This window comes from Schistocerca cancellata, chromosome 8 (genome assembly GCF_023864275.1).
Source record: "Schistocerca cancellata isolate TAMUIC-IGC-003103 chromosome 8, iqSchCanc2.1, whole genome shotgun sequence".
In the NCBI taxonomy this organism is placed as follows: Eukaryota; Metazoa; Arthropoda; class Insecta; order Orthoptera; family Acrididae; genus Schistocerca; species Schistocerca cancellata.
Window position 1 is genome coordinate 198,920,067 of NC_064633.1, and position 26,492 is coordinate 198,946,558.

The 26,492-nt window shown below is 41.8% G+C and overlaps 1 long non-coding RNA gene across 1 annotated transcript in view; it reads left to right on the plus strand.

Annotated features, from left to right (window-relative positions):
* Positions 1–320: 320 nt before the first annotated feature.
* The window catches only part of LOC126094935 (uncharacterized), an 85,244-nt gene continuing 59,072 nt past the window's right edge, over positions 321–26,492 (plus strand). Inside the window, exons 1-2 of the long non-coding RNA XR_007521899.1 lie at positions 321–634; positions 10,181–10,387. This is a non-coding gene — a long non-coding RNA (uncharacterized LOC126094935). The remainder of the gene's footprint in view (positions 635–10,180; positions 10,388–26,492) is intronic.

The following is a 26,492-nucleotide window of genomic DNA, read 5'->3' on the forward strand; positions in this document are numbered from 1 at the left end:
GGAAACCTTATATATGGAAATTTTCTTTACTTCTGATGTACAGTTAGAGTATTATCATTATTATTATTATTACATTGTATTACAATGAAGCTGTCAGTCTTCTGTGGCAATATATATTTTTAGTTAACTGATTATATTTGTATATATGAGTGCTGAATTTCCATTAATCCCTCGGTACACCCAATTTGATTCTTTACCTGAAACACTGTAGTGTAGGCCAAAGATTTAAGATCCTGTGTGCTAAACTGTTCCATTCCTTTTCCTTTTTATTTATGAAAGATAAATTTGCCCACAAACTTATTGCAGTGTAGCTCATTTATTTTAAGCAAGTCATCTGAACTCTGGTTTTTTCTTCATTTCTCCTCATTCAAATTACTTCTGATAGAAGCACTAAACTGCAACCACTAATAGCCCTGTATGCCTTATCTAATCAGTAAATTTGCCTCCAGCTTTCCAGTGAGTTCCATTTCAGCTCCTTTATCATGGCAGTGACGTAACTATATTGCTCAACATTTCTGTGGATATGTCTTTCAGTCCTTCTTTGTAAATCCTCCAGTATGAACTGAACTGAACTGAATTGTTCTAATTGCCTGTAAACAACAGTTGTGTTGTATAAGGCATCATCAGTGCTTAAGTAATTATGCAAATGATTAATGTATATAAATATTACAGTATTACATAATATTGCTTATCTTGTACTCATCACATAATTATTTTTGTTACATAGATTATATAGACTACAAATTAGGTTATATGCCCTGAGATACAATATTGTTTGTTACAATCGTATGTATAACTAAAGATAATCCTTCTTCTTATATGTAAGTTAATTTCTGTTATAGAATTCTTTTTCTTTCAACCATGTCTCTACCACTATTTTAAATTTATTTTTGTATAATACTCTTGTGTCATGTGGTATGTTGCTGAAAAATATTTTGCCAGCATGAAAACAATGGTTTTGGATCTACTTAAATGATTGCAAGGAATGTCCAGTATATTCCTGTTTTTGGTTTCTATGAGTGCACATCTGATTTACTTTCATACATGTAGACATTCTGTTTGGCATGCATAAGTACTTTGAGTGTCTATGGACTGGGGACTGTAAGTATTTCGTGCTCAATAGAGTACTGTCTGCAAGAACTAAAACTTCCTCAAATGAAAAATGCATTGTGAATTGTGGATTATTTGTCTCATAGTGTACATAATCTAAATCATTTGATTCAGGTACAGGAGACACATCAAGTTGTGGTAAAATTTTACCTTAAACAAAGTACAGATGATGTTAACAAACAACAGCATAGTAATAATAGAATTTTGTTACACATACATACAATAAAATCTAATACTTAAGTACCCCTTGCTCATGTTAACATTTCATCCTCTATGAATTCTTCTGTTGAATAGTACCATTTCTCCTGCAGAATCTGCTGCAGCCTCATTTTTAAAATTTCTGGCTTCATAGTAAATATGTTTTTGCCCATTAACTTGTTGTATATTGTTATCTCCATATGTCTGATGGCTTTATTCTGCCAGAGGAAACCCTCTTTTGCAACAGCAGAGTTTCCCCAAAGAAATATTCCATAGCAAAAGTGTGTAGACCATAAGCATGAGCTCTTTATTCACACAATCCTTCAGTTTCCTGAGGAAATATAAAACTCTTGATAACTTACTGCAGAGTTTTCCTGTATAAATAATCCAGTATATTTTACTATTGAGGTAACAATTTTGCAGAATTCTCAAGTTCATTTTGTGCATTTTTAATATCTTTAAGAGAAAACAGGATGTGTTCAGTTTTATTTTTATGTGATGTCAACTTGATTTCATGGAAATAGTGAGCTGTCTTTTCCATTATGGAGTTGTTCATTTGTTTGGCAACATTCACGTCATTATATGATGTGATAAAAGTTCTGTCATCAGTGTACAACACAGATTTGTATGGTACTAAGTTGGGCGAGTCAGTCACATGGACAATAAATGAGAAAGGTCCCAGCACAGGTCCTTGTGGGACTCCATATTTTACATTGAGGTCAGATTTTTTATAAGAATTTACAACAACCATGATTGGTATAAGTCCAGGACTCCAGATTGGGTATTATCAACAAACAGTATGCCTCTTGCTTTCCCTTCCGTGAACAACCCTTTAAAATTCTCATATCTTGGGAAAAGACCCTGTTTGCCTCGCAAACTACACTTCTCACATGAGGGTTCCAATGCAGTTTGGCTCCAGATGTCATTCCCAGATACTTAAAATTAGTTGGTACAGAGAGTATCTCTCCCTTTAGCCTAAACTCAAATATTGTCTTCAACTTTCTGGAGCAGAAACTTGCTTGCACGGATGCTCACTCCATTTGCATTTACTCATTACTCTCTTGTTGCAAGATGATCCTGGAGGGACTCAAAATCCCGTAATTGCATAATTATGCAGTATACCACCGGATCATCTGCAGACGTTCTAATATTTGAGTGGATTCCTGTGCCTAAGTCATTTATGTATGTCATAAGCCAACTGGATCCACAGCACATTTCCCAGTGACATTCCTGTCAGTATCTCCACCTTCTCTGAGACACCTTTTCCTATCCTTATCCCTTACCATTTGCGTTGTACCGTGCAAAAATGCCTTTACACAAATTACTACTCTGCCTTAATTCTCCAGCATTTCATGATTCATGTAATAATAGTTCATGACAAATACCATTCATAAGTCTAGTGAGATACAACCTAGTTGCCCCATCCCATCCCCCTTCCCCCTCCCCCCAACTTCATCTATTGTGTTTGCTACATCTTGAGTGAATCTTACAAGTTTTGAGTTACAAGAGTGTTGTTCCATACTGAGTATCCTTAAGCCATTGAGCTTCATTGCTTAGTGTATAGATATGCTTAACTACTAGCCTTTCCATAATTTTGGTGACCACTGATGTTAAAATGACTGGTCTGTAATTTCTAACATCCTGTGGATCAACTGCTTTGGGGACAAAGATCACAATGGCTACCCACTAGCCAACTGTTTCTCTAAGCTTGACTTGAACAATTCTGCCCGGGAGATCACAACTGTTGAGTCTACCACTTTTTTTATTTTATCTTATTTTTTTCTTTTGCACATGTCACTGTTTGGCTGTTTTTTTACTCTTTTAATGATCTCCTTTGTACATGTCTTTGTATGTACCTGCTACATGTCTATCTGATTCTTCCTCCAAACACATGCCTCAAGGTTTTTCCATGTAATGACTGGAACTATCTCTCTCTCTCTCTCTCTCTCTCTCTCTCTCTCTCTCAGTGACAGAATGCTGTTAGTTCTTTGTGTATATCTCATTTAATTATAAAAACTCTTCATCTTTTCCCCATTAAATCATTTTTAGTTTCTTGTATTGTCCCCACAAGTTGCCTCCTTTTTTCTCTTAAGTAAACTCTGTTCCCAACCTCTTTTTTTTACCTTAGGTGTTCTGTGCTGCATTTTCTTATTGTTTTTTTGTTATCTTTTTGTTATAGAATGCTGGATGTGTCACCTTACTTTTCTTTTCTTTTCTGGTACCCACTGTTCCTGCCTTCTGTTGATCAGTTCCCAAACTTTCTCCAGTTTTTATTTATTAGTAACCAGGGTTCTACCCACTCTCCATAATTTTCCATCTTCTCTCCTGTTGCCACTGAATCTTTACCTATCCCTTTGATTTCCATTATTGTGGTTGTTAATGCTCTGCACTTCTTCTTTATAGTGTTTCAAATCACATGTCTCACCAAGAACAGATCCAAAATTTGTTTCTTCCTTGTAGTCATGTCACCGCTTGGTTGAAACACCTTCATCCCATCCAATGTTTTTCCTAACTAATGCTTTTTGGTGCCTCCCTCCCACTTTATCCCAGGTGAGTGTAGATTCCCTTGTGTACCTAATAGCCTGTCAATCTGTTTCCATTATCCACCAGTTTCAATAGATTTTCTAAATATTCTTTCCCATGCTATATCACACTATATCCTCACTTTCTTACATTTTTTCACCAACAATTATTTTCTATTTAGTATTTATCATTTCAGGAAAGCTCTCAAAATATCTTACATTTGTAATGTGTGCATAGTTCAGAATATTCAGTTTTGTACACAAATCAAAAAAAGTTTTGCATCACCCCGGTTCCCAGAGCTCCTGAAGATAGATGTTGACTGTGGATATTGTATCACAGACACAGTCCCTTTGACTGTTCAGAGATGTCACAAACCCTGACCAAAGATGTAAACAACCATTCATGAGCAGCACCTGCTGACATAGGGGGTCTGACAGCCAATCAGTTCCAGTCATTCCACAAGGAAGGAGGTACATGGGTCATATTGTCTGTAGTTCAACCATGCCTAGACGGTCAATACCATGGTTTCATCACATCTGCATTGTTACTTTGTGCCAGGAAGGGCTTTCAACAAGGGAAGTGTCCAGGCATCTTGGAGTGAACCAAAGTGATGTTGTTCAGATATGGAGGAGATACACAGAAACTGTCTATGACATGTCTCGCTCGAACTGCCCAAGGGATACTACTGCAGTGGGTGACTGCTACCTATGGATTATGGATAAGAGGAACCCTGACAGCAATGCCACCATGTTGAATAATGCTTTTCGTGCAGCGACAGGACATTGTGTTACAACTCAAACTGTGCACAATAGGCTGCATGATGCACAACTTCACTCCCAACGACCATGGCGAGGTTCATCTTTGCAACCATGACACCATGCAGCACAGCACAGATGCGCCCAACAACATGCTGAATAGACGGCTCAGGATTGGCATCATGTTCTCTTCACTGATGAGTGTCACATGTGCCTTCAACCAGACAACCATCAGAGATGTGTTTGGAGGCAACCCAATCAGGCTGGACGCCTTAGACACACTGTCCAGCAAGTGCAGCAAGGTAGAGGTCCCTGCTGCTTTGGGGTGGGATATGTGGGGCTGACGTATGCCGCTGGTGGTCATGGAAGGCGCCATAACGGCTGTACGATATGTGAATGCCATCCTCCAACCAATAGTACAACTATTTCAGCACCATATTGGCAAGACATTCGTCTTCATGGACAACAATTCACACCCCCAACGTGCACATCTTGTGAATGACTTCCTTCAGGATAACGACATTGCTCGACTAGAGTGACCAGCATGTTCCCCAAACATGAATCCTAGTGAACATGCCTCAGTTAGATTGAAAAGGGCTGTTTATGGATGACGTGACTCACCAACAACTCTGAGGGATCTACTCCAAATCGCTGTTGAGGAGTGGGACAATCTGGACCAACAGTACTGTGATGAACTTGTGGATAGTATGCCGTGACGAATACAGGCACGCATCAATATTGAAAGAGATGGTAGTACTCATCTAAACAAAAAGAATAATTCTAATAAACATGGATCCAAAAATTCATGCTTTCTGAGATAAGTCCAATAAGGGCCCAGAAATGCATACTTTCTGCAATAAACACAGGTTTACTGGAGGTGTTCAATGTGGCATCCGTTCATGACAATGCACCTTGGTTGTTGTTGTACCTGCTGGCATGCATTGAAGATGTGACCGTGTAGTGTCCGCACATCATTGATTGGCGTGACATGGACCAGTTCCTTCAAGTGTCTCCATAACCAAACGTGTAGGGCATTGAGGTCTGGGGAATGAGCTGGCCAAGGAGTGCCCCCCCCCCCCCCCCCCCCCAACCAATCCAGCAGTGCTGAAATGTCTACATCAGATGCTCGTGCACATTTTGCTGGAAATGTACTGGTGTGCCATCTCATATGAACCACATTTGTATTCATTGCTGCAGTGGCACAGCCTCCAGTAAGGTAGGCAATACATTAATGAGAAAGTCCAGATAATGTGCCCCAGTTAATCTTTGTGGAAGCATGTATGGCCTTATTAATCTGTTTGCTCACATGGTCCTATTAATCTATCGCCAAGTATGCCTCCTCATATGTCGATCGAAGATTGGTTTTGATGCCTCCTTTCCTGAATTGCTTTGGGATTTACATCTGCCCATACATGCTGGTTATGGAAATTCACAACACCATCTCTTACGAACCCTGCCTCATTGATAAATACAATCTTGTATGTGAACATTGGATCTGTGGCACACTTCTGCAACAGCCATTGACAGGATCACCATACACTTTGATGATTCTGTGACCTTAGGGCCTGAACACACGGTAGATGGTATGAGTACAGCAATTGTTAATGAAGTAGAGCACACTGCAGATGGTATGAGTTCAGCAATTGTTAATGAAGTAGAACACACTGTAGATGGTATGAGTACAGCAATTGTTAATGAAGTACCTCCTCCCCCACATAAGATACACCCCTTCTGCTGCTACTTATTGTCACACACTGGTCTGAGGGATTTCTTCCACTGAATGTAGCACACACTCCTCCATGTCAGATGTGTGGACTGTGTGGGGCCTTCTACTGTCAGTCTTCTGAGGTGCAAGGGCACCTGTGCCTGTCAGAGGCTGGAAAAGTTTGCTGAATAGCTTTTCAGAGGGCACTCTGTGCTGTGGATATTTTACAGTGTAGAGGGCATGGACTTACAGGCTATATGCCCATTTGTTAAACCATAGCAGACTACCATATCCGCCATTTCACTTGTTGAGTAGCAGGCTTCCATTGCTGACAAATGGTGGAAGAGAGAAAATGTAAATATAAATATACCATTTGTATGCACAAACAGCACAGTAATGGTAAATACATACGTGAATCTGTGTTTGAAAGAAGGTACAACACTATGATATGTACCCAGGGTTGACTAATTTACAATAAGGCACACAAACATGACAAAAACTAGTGTAGCCTATAACACGAGTCGAACTACTCAACTGACTGCAGACCACCTTATGGTATGTAAAGTACTGTGGGTAAGACTTCATAATACCCTGCCAACACAATTGACAGAGTGCCGGTGCAACGACTGTGCTAAATCTGCAATCAAGCATCTTGCAGCCCTTCCTATAAACATGTGTTTATCTTGGAAAGTATGCATTTCTGGACCCATGTTTACTGGCCTTATTTTTCTTATTTTGATGAATACTACCACCTCTCAAATTATTCGACCCTTTTTTTAACACCCTGTGTAGCACCCCTCTCTGTCCAAGAATTTTCTCCTCCGTTTGTACACTGGTGTAATTAACCTGCTTTGCAGCTACTTCACTGATGATGCTGCTTTCATGTTTGGAGTCGACTGTGGTTATTATGTGACACTGTCAGGTGGAGATACTGGGTACTACAAAACATCTACATCACTATGACTCCAATTAGGCAATGTAAAAGTCATAGCCTGCATGGACAGGAACCAAAAAATGAGCATACATCATTCCCAAGATCCATATATTCAGGTAACTGATGGATTCCAAAACAGCAGCATTTCAGCTGCACATCAGACATCCATCTGGTCAGGACCCAATGAAATATCTGAAACTATACAATCAAGTCATCAAATATAATAGGTAGGATGACATTATATGTGTCGTGGCATCAGATGCCAAATGTGGCGTCAAGACACCACCTGTAGTGGGTGGGTGCCAGGAGGTGCTGTATTAAAACTCGGCAAGAATTTTGCAGAAGTTTTATTTGCTTCCACTACAGTCACCTTGGTCTGCATCACAGGCCCCACAATGCTGAGGAAGCACCCCAGCGGCCTGTGCAATGCAATGCTGTGTCGTGCTGGCCTTGTACGCCAGCTGCAGAGTTCCAATTATGTCAGGACGGCTGCACCAGCAGCTGACTCGGTGTGAGCTGTGGGCAGCCAGCTGCGTCCTTCTAGCCGGCGTGGCTGAGATTGCAGTGACCAACAAGTGCCCACTATCCAGCATCTGTGTCTGCGGCCCTCACCTCTGGAAGTCTCCGGTGTGTGTCGGGAGCTGAGACGACTGCCCGTGGTAGGGAGCCGAGGAGTGGCCCGCCCTGGCTGGCTGCGGACCCCACATTGGCCTCAGAGACTTGAACCAACGACCCACCATGGACTGGGACACAGGCGCCCCTTCTGTTGCTGCGTGTAACCTGACGGTGTGATATGCCCCGCCGTCCAGGACAGCTGCCGTACTTGAATGACTCTCGTTAGAAAACAACACCTATTTATACTCGACTTCGCACCTCCGTTTCACTAATGCACCGCTTTGCGTCACGTATGCATAACACTTAGGTTGGCCAATGGCCCTCTTCTGCCTGTGACTTGTGCCAGAGAAACTGCTATGTGCGCCCTCTCTGGCTGTTCTACACCCCCATGGCCTCTATTTGCCTTCACAACTGCTGGTACGCATAACTCAATGCAATCCGGCCCACACCTGGTGTAACTCATGCTCTGAATATTGCACAACATATGTTTGGCAAACATGTATTTTGACTTGGATGGTACAGTCCACTAGTGACTGGAGAATAACAAAGAGAAGCTTGATAGCTGGGACAAATCCAGGCTGAACTGAAGAATTAAAACAAATATTTTGTAATATTATCAGGAAAACAATTGATGAGTGGGCCACCACATCATGAGAAAATGACAAGTTGCATGTACAAAATGATTTGACCCTATGCCTCGCTGTGAATTTCAATATGACAGAAGCCAAAAAAATCTCACATTTGATGAAAGGAGTCACAGAAGGCATATACCAAATTCTCCTCATAAAGGATGTCACAACAACTGAGGAATCCATCAAGTTGTGCCAGTGCATCAAGGAAATGCAACAGAAAAGAATTGGATGAAAGAAGTGTGACTGACTCTTGAATGTGGTCCATATGGCAGTTGTGGAAGACCACCGTAACTTCACTTCTCTCATCTGCCAGGTAGTGAGAGATGAGATATAGTAGTTTATGGCAACCAGAATGGTTGGATTGAATAAGCAAGAGACAATAACCATGAATATTGAACACATATATCAGGTATAATGGGGAATGTTGAAGAAGATGTATATCAATCTTTAGCACCAATCTCCACCACCAGTTGGCAATTCTAGGAATAATGGATGTGGCAAATTCAGACTTCTACCGCAGCTGTCAGATGAAAATCCAATGTCTGAATAATGTAGGTTCAACCAACTCCTCCTCCTCCAAGTATAATACCCACCAGAAGAACAGGCATTTGCAGCAAGGAGGACAATGCACTGGTATGTTTCCACCGTGTCTGCCTTGGACATGTTGTATGCTACTGCAGAGAAACAAGATGTTTGATGGATGACTACTACACTGACAAATGTTGACCATCACAACAGTTCTATTCATGCTGTCAACTGCAGGGGGTTCTAGTTGTTGACCTGTGGGATGAAGTCCGTTGCCATACCCTGGACAGGGTCATTCCCCAAACTCACTACAGGCATGCTCCATCGTTTTGCAGAGGAACCGGCTGCTCACTTGGAGCTGGTGTAAGCTGTTGCCAGCACATTGGCTGACAAAGATGTAGCAAGAAAATCGATAGTAGGCACTGGATCAAGTGCGCCTATCAGGAGAGAGGCCAAAGACAGACTCACAAGCAACATGCAGCCAATGCTCTCTCGACCGCAAGTATTTAGGTCGCTGCTGCTGACCGGAGAGTCTCAGTCTCAGTCACTAGCACAATCGCTCAGTCACTAGCTCAGTCAGTGATGCACCAACTCACACTCGAGTTTGGTGTCTGTCATTCATTGCATAGCAGGACTTGTACTTAACTAGCAGTGAGACTAGTATGGATGATTACGGAAGAGCTTGTACCACTAAACATGGACTCTCTTTAAGATAAGTAGCTTCCTGTTTAAGTAAATAAAGAACCCTGTTAATACATGTGTGCAGTTGTGTTGTAGAAAGAGTATACCAGTCGCCAAGCAACATCCTCTCCCTTGATTCATATGGTTCAAGACTCAACAGTGGCAACGAGGACACAACAGTAGCGATGAGGATAATTCAGTTCTGATGAAGTTAATCAACTTGGCTGAAGATTTTGCTTGCTTCTCTTGTGTTTTAGCTTGTAGGGGTGCTCATTTCTATTTGCTCAATTATTCTTGTGTTCTTGCAAATATTCCAGGGGGGAGGGGGGCAGGGGTAGCTGCAGAACTATCCAATTTCTCTTTTCAGAGGCTTTGCTGGCTTTTTGCTATAACATATTTATGTGTACGATGGCCATCCCCCCCCCCCTCCCCCCGCCAACTGCCTGCCCCTGTGCCTCAGCCACATATGGCCAATGTGAAGGATCTAACACAAACTTTTCAGTTGCAGAATCAACAAATTGCTGCCTTACTGATGATGGTACAACAACTACTGGCTGCACAAGCTGTGTCGGCTGCACAACCAACCAACCAGTACAACAAGTGCTGCCGACCTGCATACCAATGTTCTGGCAATTTAATGAAACAGAAGAAGAATGGCTCCAATACCTGACTCAGTTCCAAGCACATTGTCAAGTTCATCATGTTGAAGGTACTGTAAAGTTGCAATGCTTCCTTTTGATTGTGGAGTCCCCAGTGTTCAGGGTAATAAAAAAACTATTCCCAGCTGCATCTCCTGATGAACTCAGCTATGACCAAGTAATTGCTGCATTAACTAAGTACTATGACCAGCAAGTCCAAGTAGCTGCAGCTAGGTATCAGTTCTTTTGTTTGCAGAAAAACCTGGAACAGATGTACTGCCAGTGGCACACAGAATTAACAGGCATGACTAGGAAATGTAAATTTAAGTGTAGTTGTGACCACTTTTTCAGTGATTTAATGATAAGGGATGCAATAACATTCAACTTTGCAGATAGTCGAATACAGAAACAGATCTTAAAATACTTTTATCCATCACATCCCCAAGTATTTAAAATCTTAGAGCAATGTGATTCAGGTGCCATAGCAGCTGATAAGTTTGACCAAGCCCCAATTTGTTGGGTCAAGTCACCCCTTGTTCGCGACCGCCCCTTGCAGTCACAACAATGAGCACATATGCAGTCACATGGAAAGCCATGTAGACATGTAAACAGGCCTGTGAATTTAGTGAAACCTTGCCCTAGATGTTTTGCTCACTGTAAAAGACAGGACTGCCCATCACATAATGTAATGTGTTACATGTGTGGAAAAAAGGCCATGTCCAAGCAACAAAGATGCCACTTTTGCCCACTCTCAGAAAAATCAGGCTCATGCACATGCACTGAACATTGTGTTTTCAAAACCTACCACGTGCTCTGACAAAAGTAACATTAAGGTTGAGCCTTCTTCTCACCCTAGTGCTGTGCAATGACTTCTAACTATTTGCTGGCAGTCATGTGAACTTTCACTGGTGCCTCAGTAACTTAGTTTAATAGTTTCACGTATGAACAGTTAAACTCACCATGCCTTTCTAAATCTAGCAAGCACCTCACTGCTTACAATGGACAGGAAATTCCAGTGCTTGGACAATGTAGTTTGCCTGTCACTTACGAATCTCACACAAGCACAATGAATTTTACTGTGTTGAAATCAAGAGACAGTGAGAACATATTTGGTTATGATGCCTTTGATTTGTGTGGCCTTAGCATCCAAGACAATGTATTTTCAGTATCAGCTTTTGACCCAAAAGACAATGCAGCTAGCTTGCTCAAAGAATTTCCTAAACTATTTTCAGAAGGAATGGGAAAAGCTAATAACTTTGTAGTGCATGTTATGTTGAAAGACAATGCGCAGCCTGTTTTTTTGACCCACTTCATTCCTGTTGCTTTAAGAGACAAAGAAGCCAGTGAATTGAAAGAATTGGATGATAATGGTGTAATTGCTCCCATTCAAGCTTGTCAATGGGCAAGCCCTCTTGTTGTGTTGCCGAAACATTCTGGTCGTATTCACATTTATGTTGACTTCAAGTCTACGGTCAACCCACAAACAGTAGTTGACACTTATCCATCACCTCTCCTTGAGGAACTCATGGATGGGCTTGGTGCAGGACGTTACTTTTCTAAGATAGATTTACATGATGCCTACTTAAAAATTGCATTGGATGAAGAATCACAGAAAGTGTTTGCTGTAAATACCCTCTTAGGACTGTTCAAGTATTTGTATTTGCCCTTTGGCATTGCTTCCACACCTGCCATTTTTCAATGTTATTTGGAACAGCTAACTGCAAAAGTGCCATTTTGTTCAAACTACCTTGATGGTATTGTCATCTCAGGTTATACACCAGATGAACACATTGCCAATTTGCGTACTCTTTTTTAAGTGTTTTCAGAAGCAGGACTCAAGTGTCGTCTCGAAAAGTGTGACGTCTTTCAAACGAACTATAGTACTAAGGTCATGTTATAAACAGTCAGGGTGTGCACCCCCTCTAATCATGTTTGCTTTCAATCTTTGACATGCCTGTTCTTTGCAATGTGTCTGAACTGCAGTCAGTTCTAGGCAAGATGACGTACTACATTCAGTTTATACTGAATGCAACTCAGATCGCGACTCCACTGCATCACTTGCATTGGAAAAATGTGTCTTTTGTGTGGACTAAAGACTGTCAAGATCAAATCAGGAACTCAAAAACGCTTTGCTTAGTGACAGATGTTTAGTGCATTTTGACCCTGCCAAGCCAGTAGTTGTGCACCGATATTTTGCACGTCAGCATAACCTTTCAGTATAACAGGGTCTGATTTTAGTTCTAAATGACAGTGGACAATCACATGTGCTTATTCCCAAAGTGTTGCAAAAGGATGTATTGTGATTGCTCCACCCAGGACATTGTGGAATTGCTTGCACTGAACAGTTAGTGTGACGGCACTGTACTTGGCAGGGCATGGATGCCTACATTGAACAGATGATGTCACGCACGAGGCCAAGTCTTTCTCGTTGGCCTCGGTCACACATGTGTGGAAAATGAATCTGCTCTGCCACAGACATTCTCAGCTTGGCCTAAGACTCGGTTGCCATGACTGCAAGTGCACATTGACTTTGCAGGACAATTTTGGAACACTCATTGGCTCATAGTGGTAGATTCTTCTAGCAAGTTTCCATTTGCGGTTCCTATGGCTTCTACCACATCATGTAGCACCATCAAGTGTTGTCCTCCATATTTTGCTTAGAAGGTTTGCCAGAGGTACTTGTGTCAGACAATGGACCACAGTTCCTTCACATGATTTTGAACAGTTTTGTGAATGAAATGGCATTCACTGTCTCTGTTTCACCGACAGTCCAATGGAGAAGCAGGATGCTTTGTATGCACTTTTAAGCAACAGATGGTCAAGCTTCACGCTACCCACACATGGGAACAGGTTCTGCAACTCCTTCTCACCTCCTATTGCTCCCACTTACGAGACGGATCATCACTAGTGGAACTTCTACATGGCTGCTGCCATTGGACGCTGCTCTACTTGCACAGCATCCAGCGCTGCCTATGGTCTGCAAGTATCACTTTGCACTGCATGATCTTGTTGTTTTCATGGTTTGTGGCAACCGTGGGTGCTGGGAAACAGGCATGATCCAGGAACGCATTGGCTCCTTTATGTACTTGATTGCAGGCCCCGATGGTTTGCAGTGTGGCCACCTGAACCAAATTCATGTGTATCATTTGTCCCGTGATTCTGTTGCTTTTCTTCCCTCACAAAATTTACCTGCAAAGTCAATTTGCACTTGTTGTCATGGCAACTGAGTCTTATGCCAAGCTGGGAATGTCTGTGGCAGAGTGGATTCATTTTCCACATATGTGTGACACTGTGACATCATCTGTTCAATGCTGGTGCCACCAGGACAGTCTAGGAAGAGAGAATGGATGATTCACCCTCAGCCCCACCATCCCTGCTCTCCGACCCAATTGATCTGGACTCGCCATTGCCATAACTATTATTGCCCAGAACATGTCCCCAGCCTGGACATGTGCTCTGGCAGCAGTTTTCTGGAAGATGTTTCTGTTGCCTCACAAGCCAGATGGCGAGGTATAGTTGGGAGTATGCCATCCTCGCAAGTCATGGCTCCTGGCTCATTTCAACATCCAGCATCCTACCTCCCCCCCCCCCCCCCTTCTGTCATTTGCATCCTCCCTACATGACAACAGTGTGGCATTTTGGGAGGGGTGGAATGTGCTGGCGTAAGCTGTTGGCAGCACACCGGTTGGCAAAGATGTCACAAGGAGATCGATATGCACTGGATCAAGCATGCCTATCAGGAGAGAGGCCAAAGACAGACTCGCAAGCAACACGCTGCCAACACCCTGTCGACCGCAAGTATTTAGGTCACCGCTGCTGACCGGAGAGTCTCGGTCTCAGTCTCAGTTCCAGCCACCAGTGCAGTCGCTTACCGTATTTACTCGAATCTAAGCCGCACTCGAATCTAAGCCGCACCTGAAAAATGAGACTCGAAATAAAGGAAAAAAAAATTTCTCGAATCTAAGCCGCACCTGAAATTTGAGATTCGAAATTCAAGGGGAGAAAAAAGTTTTAGGCCGCACCTCCAAATCGAAACAAAGTTGGTCCATTGTAATATGAGGCACAATTCAGGTCGAATGAATGACGATACAGCTGCAGTAGTTTGGTTCGAGTCGTAAGCTTAGCAGTTAAGCTTTACCACGTAGCCATTGGTATGCGTCAGGCGCTCCGTCCATATTTATACGGGTACCCTTCCTTTTTCACGTGCTTCGTCTGGTTTGAATCGATTGCTTATTTTGCTTTGATCTGACAAGTGCCGTTTTCTTTGTTATAGGTGTTTGCGTCACTCTAAGCTGAAAATGCATTACTGCACCGTGTCATGCATTGTTTGTCTGTCGCATTCTGATAGTGCGTGTTTACGGCCTGTCACGGCTCGCGGCATGCCTTGCTTTTGTGCGCGCTACCGCCGTGTACAATTGAAAAAAAAAAGAGAGGAATCGTCTCATTAGCGAAACAATGGCAAGAGACTGCTATTTGTTGTTACTTACACTGCTGCTTTCTTTGATAATGATCAACAAGAATCAAATAATAGACTGCGTATGATAGCATGTGTTCTGAACGAGAGTTAGGCGAAAATTTTTCTCCGTTTGAAAATCTTTGCGGCCGCTTTTTATTACATCAAATTCTGCACAGAAATTAGAGTCATCTTAGATTTAAAAATCTAGTCACTTGCCGTGCTTAATTTCTGACTGTATCACTATTAGGCATAAGAATAATACGAATATAAACATGGCACGATACGTATATCCTTCCGCATTTGCTGTTGTCTCACTCTAGTTTCGTAGTTTATTAGGCAGACAGGATTTAAATGAGATAGTAGCAAACACGAAAGAATACATGGCAAAATGTTTATATTCGTATTATTCTTATGGTGAAGAGAATACTGTGTGTGATTCAAATTTCATCAGGTTCCTATTAGCAACCATCTCTTCTCACAGATAGGAAAAAATTCAGAACGTAGAGTTGGCAATATTGACAAACATCTCAAACAGTCTTGCCAGTCAGATTTTCGTAGTACACTGAAATTGTGCTACATTCGAAGATGAACAATACGGAATTTGTATTTACTTCGCTGAATAATCTATGAAAATGCAGTGGTCGAAACTCGCGACGGAGAAAAAAAGCTCGCCTTCCACTTTTTTTTTTTTAATTTATTTACTGACGGAGAGGTTTTGGCGCTAGTATTTGTCTTTGTGTCTACAAGGCATGCCTGCATAGCGCTACATATATTCGACGGCAGAAGTTAGTTGTGGCGGCACGTACCAACATTTTTCATAACTTCCGCTTGCTTTGCACTCGATTCTAAGCCGCAGGCGGTTTTTTGGATTACGAAAACCGGAAAAAAAGTGCGGCTTAGATTCGAGTAAATACGGTAGACACTAGCTCAGTCACTGACACACCAACTCACACTCCAGTTTGGCGTTTCTCATTCATCACATAATGGGGCTTGTACTTCACCAGCAGTGAGGTTAGCATGGATGATTATGGAAGGGCTTGTACCACAAAACATGGACTCTCTTTGAGATAAGTAGCTTCCTATTTTATATAAATAAAGAACCCTGTTAATAGCTTTGTGCAGCTGTGTTATAGAAAGAGGATGCTGGCCACCAAACAACATCCTCTTCCTTGATTCCTATAATACAAGACTCTACACACTTAGCCACCAGATTCATGAAAACTATGCTAGGCAACCATCCATGGAGATGGAACCACCACAGATGAAAATCTTCCTTTGATGACAGTTACCAAGACGTCATGAAATCTCTTCAGTGTCATCATCAATGGCCAACCAATCTGGGTGCTAATTGACGCAGGGGCTGCTTCTCCCATCCTCATCATTGCCAGCTAAAGAAGGCTATGTTCTGGGATACAAAAATGATTGTGGTGAAAGTCATAAATGGGAAATACATCCAGCTGACAGGAACATATGTTTCAAAAACAACTCTCAGTGGTAGAACACAGCCCTTCAAATTTTTCATTTTAATAGAACACAGTCATAATTGTATTCTTAGACGAGACTTCTTGCAGGCATCATTAGCACTCTGAACTATGGTAGATCAGAACTCCAGACTGTTGAAGCTATAACAACAAGCACAAATAACAATACTTGCTCTGGGAGGCTGTTTGTCATTAAAGATGTTGTCCTGCCGTCATCAACTAGATGAATTCCAGTCATCAGTTAAGATGCTCAATTAAACAGTAAAGCATTTGTTGATTGCCAAAAGCTACTGAGGCCCCTGAAAGAAATCTAAGTGCCAGTGTTGTCATAAGCATTGCAGGTGTGTAAAATAGAATAGAATTGAAGTTTATTATCTCGTTACATACAATTTCAAGCCATCGACTTAATGTACAGGAGACTTGTCAAGAGACAAAAACTGGTTTCCAATTTTTCTTATACTATCAGTAATAAAACATATGGTACTGAATAATTACTTAATTAAACAATTAATAATTTTTCTTCAAAAGTAACAAACTTTTAAAAATTAACAGTGCTAAATACTTGTTCTCTCCTGTTTAAATTTTCAGGTTGTCATTTATGAATTCTTCTACTGAATAGTAATATTTCTGCACTAGTTTCTCATATAAAGATTTTTTTCAGTGTTTCTAACTTTATGCTGAGCAGTTCTCTTCCTTTCACTTTGTTATAAATTTTCATGCCCATATAATGTGGAGTTTGAGCATAAAGTTTTAAACGGTGGGTGGGCAGCATAAAATTATTTTGATGTCTGGTGTTATAATCATGTTGAAAATGATACGCTACAAACAAATCAGGGTTACTGGTACAAAGATAATCAGCTCATATATGTATGGTGAGAGAACACTTAATATACTTAGATTTTTTAGGAGAGGGCAACATGATTTTCTTCACCCTGCATTGTGCATACTTCTGATGATGGTTTTCTGAGATTTAAGTATTCAACACAAATGGTTTGAGTTACCCCAAAATACAATTCCACACCTTATTACAGACTCAAAGTAACTGACAGACTACTTTTCTTATGCCCATACTGGTAGCATTGTACAATATCCTCATTGAAAATGCTAGGTTATTTAATTTATTTGCAAGGTACTGTATATGTAATACCCATGATAGATATTTATCTAGTTGCATTCCTAGAAATTTCACACAGCTATCTTCCTGCAAACCCTGGTTTCTGTGACTCACTTGAATATCATTTAATTTTGCTTGTTTTGTTTTAAACTGCATTAACTGAGTCTTTTCCATGTTTAATTTTAACCTGTTTAATTCAAACCAGGTATCTAAATTTTCTAAAGTATTTAATATAGCTTGTGCAATTTGATCAGTACCACTACTTTCAGTGATTACAGATGTGTCATTTGCAAATAAAACTGAATGACACTCATTATTAAGTGGCAGATCATTTATGCAAAACAGAAACAGAATGAGACCTAAGACAGAACCTTGAGGTTCCCCATGTGAAAAGGTTTTCCATTTTTAAGTATGAGGTACTCCACGTGAAATGGTTTTCCATTTTGAAGTATAAGTTCCTCTCTCTGATGATATAACCACTCTTTGCCTAACCCTTCTAACACCATGCCCCCAATTCCATACTTTTCCAGTTTACAGAGTAGCAAGGAGTGATTAACATTATCAAAGACCTTTGATAGGTAACAAAAAATTCCTGTGGCATGCAGTGAGTTGTCTAGAGATGAGCTAATTTTATCAACAAAATTATTTATAGCACATACTGTTGTTTTGCCTCTTTGAAATCCATACTGATTTTTTGAGATTATTTTAAATTTTTCTATGAAATTTTGAATCTTTATGGTGACTACCCTTTCAACTATTTTTGATAGTGATGGAAGAAGAGAGACTGGGTGATAGTTTTTCCCATATGTTATTTTGTGCCCTTTTTGAATAGTGCCTTAACTACTGTGTACTTCAGAGTACTTTTTAGTGATAGTATCACTTTTCTATATCTTTTACAGTAGTTTTGGTAAATGTACTGAAAAATTCACCTTTATATTGCTCACAGTTGAAGAAATTTACATATTCTGGGTAATCTTCTACACTGATGTTTGATTTGTTTACATTTATAAAGAATTCATTAAATAATTCAGAAATTTGACTAGGATTTACAATAGTTTTATCCTCTATCTTGATTTCAGAAATATCATGGCTTCCACCTGTGGCATCTGTTTCAACTTTGATCACTGACGATACTGCCTTTGATTTGTTTTCACTATCCAAGGAGAACTTCAGATCGTTAATAGTCACGGCCAGCCACAACTCACGCCTAAAAGCATGTGCTTAGGAACAGCTGAACCAGTTCAGGAAGGGCAGCTGAGTGCCATCAGTGAAACATTGTGCTCCACTATACTACAGACAAAGCAGTGATAACAATGATAAATGGCCCAAACACATCCATAACAGAAACAGCTAGCAGGATATGGAATAGGCTTAAAGCTAGACTACAGCAAATAGTTTTACCCTCAGAACTGCATGTTATGAAGTTATACACAAAGCTAAATGACTTTCACATATCAGAAGTAGAGAGAAGTGTGAGCACACATTAAAGAGGCTTCATGTGTGAAGTTCCTAGGCACCCAGATGGACAAAAAACTGAGGTGTCATCAGAGCATGAATGAGTAACCCTTAGTTCTGCCTTGTTTGCACTTACAATACTTTCCTTTGGCATACTCTTCTAGGAAAATGCAACTAAGGCCAAAAGTATTTATACTGCATGAGCATCCTTTAAGGGTGTTATCTAGAACTGATGACCAAACATCTTCCAGGAGCCCCTTCACCGCACATAGTGATTCTTACATTAATATGCCAATACATTTATTTCCTTATGGCAACAATGATTAACAAAAGGGTAAATTTAGGATCTCAGTCATGTCATAAATAAAAAAAAGTGTCATGTGACTAGGGCCTCCCGTCGGGTAGACCGTTCGCCGGGTGCAAGTCTTTCGATTTGACGCCACTTCGGCGACTTGCGCATCAATGGGGATGAAATGATGATGATTAGGACAACACAATACCCAGTCCCTGAGTGGGGAAAATCTCCGACCCAGCCGGGAATCGAACCCGGACCCTTAGGATTGACATACTGTCACACTGACCATTCAGCTACCGGGGGCAGACTAGTCATGTCATAAGAAGATGCTCAGCGACAGAATATACATAGTCAGAACAAACACTAGTGTAAGTGAGGAATGTGATATGTTTAGTGCAATATAGATTATCCACAATAAACTCCTGAGCAATTAGTTAGCAAAAGACAGCCTGCAGAGACATGGCTCTTTAATATTCATCAAAATGTTAAAATGATGTTTCTGAAATAACACAAGCAAACTAGAACATAAAGGGGATGATAATATTACAGACACATTTAATTAAGAAACATAGCAAATTATAGTACACACAAGGCAACAGGATTGCAGACATACTTACAATGATGTGCACAATTTAAGACTCATGTTGGTATACTGTCACAGTGTGGTAAGGAAATTGCTAGAAGTCTGGCAGCTGTTAGAAATGTATAAACCCCATGTTGTGACTGGTGTTATGTTGTGTCTTGGTTAACAACACATTGCCATGTAGTAACCACAATGAGGCCAATTACAAAAGCAGGACCCTCAGTGAAGTAAAAAATTTAGTGCTGAAAACATGTTCATTATGAACTCCAACATACAGACAAATCAGACCTAAAGTACTGGATAGAGAGTGCTGCTATTTGCTCAAACATCGAGTATTCCAGAATATGAAAATATTACAAACATAAGTTTCAAGAACCATCCAGAAATGAAAATTAATGGGTTGGTGCACAAGTTCATAATGTTTTTCCATATGTTTAATAAACACAACAGATACACAGAACAGAGCTTTTAGTCATCAATAATATAGTCTCCTTCACTATTTACAACAATCTGCCAGTGCTGGGTAAGTTTTTGTTCGATTCCACGACTGTAGAACTCTTGTGTTTTTGAGGTGAAGAACTTATGGAGCTATGTTTGGGGCGCATTTTCATCCAGAAAGGAAGTTCCTTGAAGACTGGCTGATTGAAAGTGCAAAAGGTGAAAATCTGAGATCACAAGATGAGATGCGGAATGACTTCCCAACCCAACTCCTGTTCAGTGCTTTTTGTTAGACTAGCAAAATGCAGGTGGGCATTGTCATGGAGTAGCGTCATCTCGTACAGTCATACTGTCATTGTTCTTGGACTGCATCTGCAAGATGTCTCAGTTGTTGACAATAAACATCAGCAGTGATGATTAAATTTTGGGGAATCACTTTAATTACACCACAGCAGCTCTGTTCCACCAGATACATACTATTATCTTTTGTGGATGTGTGCAGGTCTTTTTACAAGGAGTTGCTGCTTTCTTTGAGCTCAAACATTCCTTTCTTTTGTTGTGTTAGCATAAAGGCATGATTTCTCATCAGCAATAATCATACAGGATAGGAATGGTCAGTGTTGTTCACAAGCCAATTGATGACAATCAAGCAGAGGTGCACATATGGCCACCCACTGATTTTTGTGATTTTGGGTTAGAGCATATTGTACCCGTACACCTGATTTTTTAACCTACCCCACTGCATGCCAAATGTTGCATGATGGTGGAATAATCACAGTTCATCACATTTGCCAGTTCTCAAGTGATGTGGATCATTGTTGATTAATGCATTTAAATGACCTGGAAGTTCTTCCTTACTGTGGAGAGTCACTGGTATTAAAATGATCCTCCTTAAAACAAGAAAACCATTTTCTTGCCATGCCTTGTCCAATGGCATTATTTCCATGCACAACACAAATGTTATCAGCTGCCTCCGCTGCTGCCCTCTATTGAACACAAGCAGCACTCTCTAGCACCCACAGCTCCACTCACTATCTCCAGATGACAAAATAACAATACATTAACTCAAATACACAACAGTGAACTACAAATAAAAAATGGCAATCAATAAATAAACTCAGAAGAACCAGAATACCAACAAGCAAAGTAAATGTGCTTCAAACTTAGGCGTCAACCTAATACTAAACAACAAATAATTGCTGATGGTCAGGTTTGAACTGGTGACATGCAGCATGCCTGTAACACACTGTATGCACCACAGCTCATGGCATAGCTCCTTCTTGTGCTGATTCAGATCTTCTCACTGGAGCCAACTACGTCATACTGGATTTAGATCTCATCCCTGGTCCTCTGTAAGACAGCACTGGTGGATCCTTGCACTCTGATTGTGCTGTCACATCCTCTTCACTGTGATGAACATCAAAGGTAGACCATCCCATCAAAGTTTGGATGTCATCGAGTGGGTCTTCAGTTTCCTTGAATGAGAGGCCCATATAATTGATCTGCACCTCAGGATTGTAGCAGGGTTTTATACAAAGGACATGGACAATGTTTCTATCTTTTTGTTTTCTTATTGATGGATTGTAATCTCCAGCTTCATATCTGAGTTCAAAAAATGACGAAGAATACAATACAGCCCAAAGTAGTGCTTTAGTTACCTTTCTGATAGACCCACTCTTCGCAGAGACATAAAAATCCACACCAAGTCTTCAGGAATTTAGCTCACTGGTGTAATAGCACTCTCAATTACTCTCCTGGGTACGTAGTGTTTGTTTGTGAGCAGCCACCTTGCTTCTCTAATTCCAGTGATGAAGTGCTTCACGTAGTCATTTTGAGTATCATCTGGTGGATTGGAAAAATGTATCAGTTGCTAATTTGGTGTTGTGACCATGGAGCAAAAAGAAAGGTATGAAGGCTACAGTTTCATGCATTACTGTATTGTATTCACATGTCATGATAGGCAATATTTCTGGTATTCTGGTGCAGCATGTCTGAAGGCCCAATGGAAGCTACGGAAATCAATGATGGCCACTAGGTGGTGCGTCTGCATCTGTGTCTGAGGACACTGCTGTCACCACCATGGTTGTGCCCACATTCGAGGAGATGTGTTTGTTGCTGTCCTATTATTATTCACAGCAATTCTATGTGGTCGCATCATGTATCTTAGTTCTATCAGTACCACAAGCATACTGGTCAGTTGTGCCATTTGTGGGTGGTAGATCTGCAAGTGTTTGGTTGATGTTGCAATTTCACTTGTACGAACCCAGCTGACCTGAGATATTGTGGTCCAGTTGTCTGCTGATCTCTCAAACTGAACAACCCTTCCATAGACATATTTTGTGAAATTACACAGGCAGAAAACAAATGCCTTATAGCTTGACCCTATGTAGTGGCAGTTCAGCCACTGCCTCTGGGGTGGAATTCTCATAAGTCTTTTTCTCACTGGTGATGTCATGATTAATCAATTTTTGATGTCTCCATGGCCTCTGAACAGCCTCTCACACTCCATCAATTTAAGCAGTGGGGTCTCCTATCTTTCCCTGACTGCTTTACTGTGCAGACTGTCTGGATTGCTGGGAGCACTGCGCCCATTGTGGGAGAGATGGTCACCTCCTCACTGTCCTTCGTCAACCAACAGGACAGTTGGCTGCCACCTTCCCCTTTGCGTGCATCCCGGGATGGCAAATAAACTTCCGGTCGTTGTTTCTCAGGGTGATCCTTCCACCACTAAGTTGTGTATTGATCTCATGATTAGAAACCAGGACACCCACTTCAAGGTGGACACAGGCACTACCGTTTCTTTGATTAACCTTCAAACATATGCTCACCTTGATTCCTCTGACTTGTTCCCACCCTCCCATATGTTGTCACCTATGGTGACAGTTTGATTTATCTTTGGGGTCAATTCATGGTTGATATTATGTACAAGCTGGTTGTACAGCTGGTAACTCTGTTTATTGTTGTTAGCTGCTTGGTGGGCAATGTTTTTGATATCGATGCCTTCTCTCTGTTTGGATTCTCCAACACTGATTAGATTCGGGTCATCACAGACACAGATCCCTTTCAGGAGCTTGAAGACCTCTGTACTGCCTTTGCACCTCTATGAGAACCGGTTCCAGGGTGTGCCTGGATTTCGAGGCCCATATTTCCTTATGTCCAGATGCTGTGCCTGTTTGTGCCCAACATGGCCTCTTCCTCTTTACAGGTGGCCATTAAGGAAGAACTCAATTGCCTCCACAAAACTCAGGTGATTGGACCTGTCAATACTATTGCTTGGGCCATACCCATGGTAGTGCTCAAGAAACCTAATGACTGTCCTGCTATGTGGAGATTTTAAACTTGACAATTAATGCCCAGGCACAAGTGGAAACCTATCCCACCCTGTGTCCAGAGGTCCTCCTCATAAAGCTTGTTGGAAGTGAATATTTTTCCAAGATAGACCTTGCTGATGAGTATTTGCAGATCTATCTGAATGAGAAATCACAACACATTTTTGTCATCAACATCCTATTTGGCTTAGACAAATCCAGGTACTTGCCCTTTGGGATCTCTTCCACTATGGCAACTTTTCAGAGGTACATGGAACAACTGTCCTTCTCAGTGATATAATTGTCATGGGCACTACACATCAGGACCACCTGCACAACCTTTGTACCCTCACATTACATTGTGTGATGTAGGGCTCAGGTACCACTTACACAAATGTCAGTTTTTTCACAGCAGGTGGAATACCTTGGGCACTTGCTCAACAGAGATGGGATCCATGCCATTGACCACAAAGTTTCTGGCACTGACTCTCTACCCTGCCTGGAAAACTTACAGGAGCTGCAGGCTTTTTTGGATGGTGGATGGTTTGTGCGATTAAAGGGACTGCTATGGTCATCGGTCCCGGCTTTTTTGGGTAAGGTGAATTATTATTCTAAGTTCCATTCACAAGCAGCCAACATGATGCATCTCCTCAACCAGCTTTGGAATAAGAGCATTCAGTGTAGGTGGGCAGCTGCCTGTGAGCATGCTTTCTTACAGCTGAAGCATCTGTTGTGATCAGCACCCTACCTCACACCTTTGTTCCATTGCATCCACTGGCATGGCCGCAGATGTTTCTCCCTATGGCACTGGCACAGTACTAGTGAACAGGAATGATAACTGTATTGAGCAGCCAATTGACTATGTGACAAAGACCCTGACACCAACTCCTAAAAACTATTTGCAGATCAAGAAAAAAGCTTTGGCAATCATCTTTGCCATTAAGAAACTCCATGTTCTTCTACTTAGGACCAAGTTTACACTCATTATGGGCCACAGACCACTAGTAGCTCTCTTTGGGCCCCACTCTTAACTTCCAGAGTGGGCTGCATGATGACTCCAATGCTGAGTGCTCTTCCTCAGTTCCTACATTTATGGCATTATGTACAAACCCACAGCATAACACACAAATGCAGATACCCTTTTTCATCTGCCTTTGGTGCCCAAGTCAGCATTTGACCAACAGAAAATCTCACATTTCCACATCGATGAGGAACGATAGCACACATTGGACGGGTTTGCCATTACAGCTGTTCACATAGTTGCAGACACAGATTGCGGTGTGTCACACACTATGTACTCCATGGGTGGCCCACTTCTCTTTCCAAGTCCATGCGTCTAGAGCTTTGGACCACCGCTCACCTCTCCCACCATTTGTTGGTTGCCTCTGATGTTCGTCCGCTTGATGCGCAGATGAATACTCAGCATGTAATTGTCCTTTCTGCCCTGCACCTCCAAGGTCTGCAACTCCATTGTGGGCGTTGTGGTGTGCAGCAGATGAAACTCATTGCAAGGCCACATACTTTCTGGCTGGGACTAAAGAAGGACATTGGAGCCGTGGTCCGCAGTTGTACTGCTTGTGCCTGGAACCAAGCACCTCCACCCCAGTCTTTGCCCCCTTGCCTGCTCCCCTTCACCCCTGGGACTGCATTTATCTGGACTTTGCTGGCTGCTTTTCAAGATCTATGTGGCGCATTGTCATGCATGCTTATTCTGACTATCAATATGTGGTCAGCATGGCATCCACAACCATTAATGCAACTGTCACTGTTCTCATCCGTATTCTAGCCATCAAAGGGCTTCACTGCATCACTGTGTCTGGCAATGGACCACAGTTCATGGCAGCAGCTTTCAAATATTAAAGCTCCTCCAATGGCATCAATCACCTGCTTAGGCCATTGTTTCACCACTCCTCCAATGGTGAAGTGAAGCACACAGTGCATACATTCAAGCAATAAACATTCAAAAGTGTGAGCACTTACACCATTATAGCTGCACTTGACACTGTTTCTGAGCACCTACATGACTACCCCTGGCCATGGCTGTAATATGGCAGAGCTCCTCCACAGGTTGCAGCCATGTACTCTCCTCCACCTCCTGGTCTCACAGACCACAGATTCTGGACCCAACACACTGGGTACTTTTGCTGGGCTCAGCTGTGTGGCCATGCTCATATGGGGCAAAACCCTTGTGGATACTGGCCATGCTGGTTGCCACCCATGGGTGGTGCCTCATAATGGTGGACAGTCTGAGGGGTTTGGAGGGTCAGCATTCCAACTGGCTCCCACTGCACCTATCATCTGTACTGCCACCACCAACTCAATTGGTCCTGGAATGTGCACCTTGCTGCTCCCTCACCTGGACAGGTACAACTTATACGCACAGGCCCCAGCAGCAGTTCCTGAGGATGCGGTCACAAAAGTTAATGTGTCAGTGCAACCTCCACTCTCTCGGCCAATATTGCCTGTGTTATCATTGCTGCCATTCCCGTGCCCCAGCATGTTGCCAGACGCATCAGTTTTTTCCTCCCTGTCAGTGCGCATCTATGCTGGGCTTCAGCCTGGGCCCCCTGTTTGCCTTCTCCAGCATTGTCTGGTGTGCTTCCGAGCTCTGCCCATTTCAGGGCCAAGTCTCACTGAACAGTATGGAAATCAATAACGGCTGCTAGGCAGCACATCTGTGTCTATAGTCCCTGCTGTGCCTGCAGTGAGCACCACCACCTAGACACACCCACTCTGCTGGAGTATTGGTGCCCACAGCTTTCCTTTAAAACCAGCAGCACAGTGGATCTACAAGCAGTTGTGATTTGTCTGCACTACTGTACTGATCTACCCATTGTTCTCTTCATTCTGAATTTGCTACATCTTAGTTTTTGATCTTGGATTGCTTGATGGACATTTTATTCTGTTGTGCCATCTCCATTGTTTGTCTTTTCCTCATTTTGTCCATCTGTAACTCTTTGGTGGTTCACTGTCAGTGCTCTCAGCCACTGGGCCAGTTGGCCAATCTCTGCTTGTTCTAGAGTTGTTATCAATTTTGTCTGATTCT